This window comes from Salvelinus fontinalis, chromosome 4 (assembly GCF_029448725.1).
Source record: "Salvelinus fontinalis isolate EN_2023a chromosome 4, ASM2944872v1, whole genome shotgun sequence".
Classification (NCBI taxonomy): Eukaryota; Metazoa; Chordata; class Actinopteri; order Salmoniformes; family Salmonidae; genus Salvelinus; species Salvelinus fontinalis.
Genome location: NC_074668.1, coordinates 42,658,329 through 42,662,131, shown reverse-complemented (window position 1 = coordinate 42,662,131; position 3,803 = coordinate 42,658,329).

Genomic DNA, 3,803 nt, shown 5'->3' with positions numbered 1-3,803 from the left:
GATGAGTTTCAAAGGAAGAAAACAACATTTTCATGCATTTTGGTGTAGAATGTCCCACCACAAGTGACCTTCTCACAGATGTTAACCCCAAAAATTCCCCGCTACCTCTGCCACTGCTGCTGAAGAACATCCTAGGGGAAACACTGTACCTATCCAATCCTTTTTTAGATCGGCAAAAGTCAGAGCCATGCACAAGGGCCTGGGGGTTAGGGGCTAGGGGCTAGAGGTTGTTTCAATGTTTCTGGACAGAGCCAAAGATAACCAGTTCTGATAGCTAGATAGCAGAACACTCAGTGCAGGGGTGGGATGTATAGGCACTGCCTGGCCAAGGTAGTCTATACAACTGGCACATAATGGCCTTGACTGTATGACCCTACGAATAGAAGGATGGAGGTGGTCACTTGTTTTCAGGACACCACAGAGCTTGGAGAGGTTTGAAGTTAATAGAAAGAGAGAACAAGGGAATGAGAGGGAAAGGGAGAGGGAAGAGAAAGAGACGTCACACAGTGTCTGTCTTTGCATCCAAAATTCTAAATTATCTGAGCAACAAAAGAGAGCTTTGAACCTGGCAGAAGAAAACATCTAGTCTGTATTCAAAACCCTCATGTATACTAATTTGGTTAAATTTTTATGAATTATTTATGTACACGTAACTGCCAAAATAATGAAAACACGTGAGAAAATGAGGGATAAAGTTGCCTATATTGAAAGAAGGTGCTTCCACACAGGTGTGGTTCCTGAGTTAATTAAGCAATTAACATCCCATTATGCTTAGGGTCATGTATAAAAAGGCTGGGCGGGCCACTATTGGTCTATGGTCATTGAATGGTGTGATGAGCATGAAAACGATGTTAACCATGTGACATGGCAGTTTCAGTCACCAGATCTCAACCCAATTGAACACTTCTGGAGCGGCGCCTGAGTGTTTTCCACCACCATCAACAAAACACAAAATTATGGAATTTCTTGTGGAAGAATGGTGTCGCACCAGGGGAGAACGACTGCTCCCTCTCATTGAAGGCATGGAAGTTCAAGGCCGACAGCTGTACTGCAGGCATTATTAGCAGAAAACAGGATCCCCCACTATAGTGAATATAACATTTTAATCTTCGTGGTCAATCTTAGTGTAAATGTTTAAAAAAATTTGAAGACAACCATGGTACCAATAATTGCTTCTGATACACCAGATGTAGAATCAGAATCACATTTATTGTCCTTCAAGAGGAAACTCTTGGCACAGCTCACACATGAATTGAAAAAACAAATATGAAACGCAGAAGAAACAGACAAAAGGCATAAATCTGAGAAATTACATGGAATTTTTCACTATGGTGATACCCCCCGGGATGAAACTCCTCCCGAAACGCGCAGTGATGCCACTCTGACATTGCTCATCCTAAAACTTATATATTCCTTAATTCCATTATTTTACTTTTAACTTGTGTGTTGTGAGGGATCAGCCGGATCAAGTGGACCGACCGCGCCGTCTCCTGGAGGTGGGCCTCAGTACAGCCACTACTGATGCGTTCACCTGAGGTTTGTAAACAAACTGGTAGGGATCAAGGGAGGAGTGAACAGTGACCAGTAAGATGTTAAGAACCAGTCTTTCCAAGCATTTCATGATCAGTGATGTGAGAGGAACAGGTCGGTAATGGTTGAACTCAGTCAGGGGAGACTTTTTGGGAATGGGGACGATGGTAGATGCCTTCCATTGCGTGGGGGTTGTGTATGTTATTGAACTGATTAATTTACAATCGCACACAGAAGAATTTATAAGGATAGGCCTAATTGAATTGCTAATGGCAGCCTGCAGTACCCTGGGCGGTCTTCAACTTGAGTAAAGCCGTGTTCACGTTGGCAGTTTGAAGTGACTCAAATCATATTTTATGGCATATCCAATTCAAATCTATTCTTTTTCCTTCAGTCTGAAGAGCCAAAAAGCACATGCAATCGGATATTTCAAGCCACATTTCAAACCACCTTTGTAGGTTGTTTGAAGTCAGATACAAATCTGATTCCTGGATAGTCAAATCTGATTCAATTGCCCTCAAGTGGCTTTTAGAATGTTATTTTGCATACATTTGGCATACAGTTTGACAAGAACATGTGGTAGCTAACTAGCTTGTTAATTGTTTAGAAGGAAATGAGTGAATGTGCTAGGAAGGTAAACAGCTACCTAAGAAGCTAGTAGTCTGCCGTGGCTCACCAAAAATGACTTATTTTGAAATTTGGATCATCTTATCCTGAGGCTTTAGAAGTGTATAATTCTTTTTTGTACTTTTACCCCTTTTTCTCACCAACTGGTCTTGTGCCATCGTTGCAACTCCCCTACGGACTCGGGAGAGGCGAAGGTCGAGAGCCATATGTCCTCCGAATCACAACCCTGCCAAGCCGCACTGCTTCTTGACACACTGCTCGCTAACCCGGAAGCCAGCTGCACCAATGTGTCGGAGGAAACACCGTCCTGCTGGCGAAGTCAGCTTGCAGGCGCCCAACCCGCCACAAGGAGTCGCTAGAGCGCTATAGGACAAGGAATTCCAAAACCCAAACCCTCCTCTAACCTGGACGACGCTGGACCAATTGTGCGCCGCCTCATGGGTCTCCCGGTCACGGCTGGCTGTGACACAGCCTGGGGTTGAACACAGGTCTGTAGTGACGCCTCAAGCACTTCTTTAGACCTTTGTGCCACTCGTGAGGCCCCTTAAGTGTTCTTACACTATGATTTTGAACATGCAAAGCAACTGGGAAACGTCTATGGCAGGCATTGTCACCTTAGCTTGCTACATAACTTCTGAGTGATAGGAAGCACGAGCACCTACCAATCAGCGTAAACTACTGCACACACACCCGTCGTTACAATGACAATTAGCGTAGCCATGTCAGCAAATGACGGCTGTCTGAACACAGTCACTTGTAACTTGCTGTTTGGACAGTCAGTATTCCAAAACGGATTTGAAAAACAAAACTGATTTGAGCATTTAGGCCTGCAGTGTGAACAAGGCTTAACAATGGAAATACCTATCCTCCCAAATGGAAGGCAAGCGGGCCTAGGTGAGATCTGGTGGGACCATTCTAGCCCAGGGGTTCTTAAACTTTTTCAGCCTGGGACCCAAATGAGAAATTCTGTGTTTCCTGGGACCCAAGCTTTTCTGTCAATTGTGCCAGATGTTAAGACAACAAACCGTTATTAATGGCCTATTTGCGAGATTGACTTATATCAATAGGTTAGGCATACTGACTAACATCTGGGTTTAAAATTGTAATTCAACTTTGCCATGGTTGCTGAGCTAGATGTAGGTAGCCTAAAGCCCCTGAAAAGGCCAACATGTTATTTCAGAGCGAATTTATCTAAAGAGCTCTTGTGCGCCAAAAGTCATTTCCCAATGATTTGTCGCCATTATCGGTTCTAGCGCGTTAATGTTAACATACCTAAATAGCCTAGCTACAAATGGTAAAACGTTATCACGATGTGCTGCTACTACTCCTTGACACAGCTGCCTCTGGTGCAGAACTCTCTCAACGCACACACACCCCTCTGGCCCTCCCTCCTCACCCTTCATTCATTCTCTCACTCAGTAACAACCTGCTCACTGCCTGATAGTCAGCAGCAGCAGCAGGTTATAGTTAATATATATATATATATATATTATTATTATAATAATTTTTTAAAAATATATATATTTAAGAGAAGTGCAATGGCGGGCGCGGTGCAATTTTCAACCACGACATTGTTTTCAAAGTGTCCAATTTGCGAGAAACCCATAAACATGGCAACCCTGGTCATGCTGTGGATGTTTGGTCAG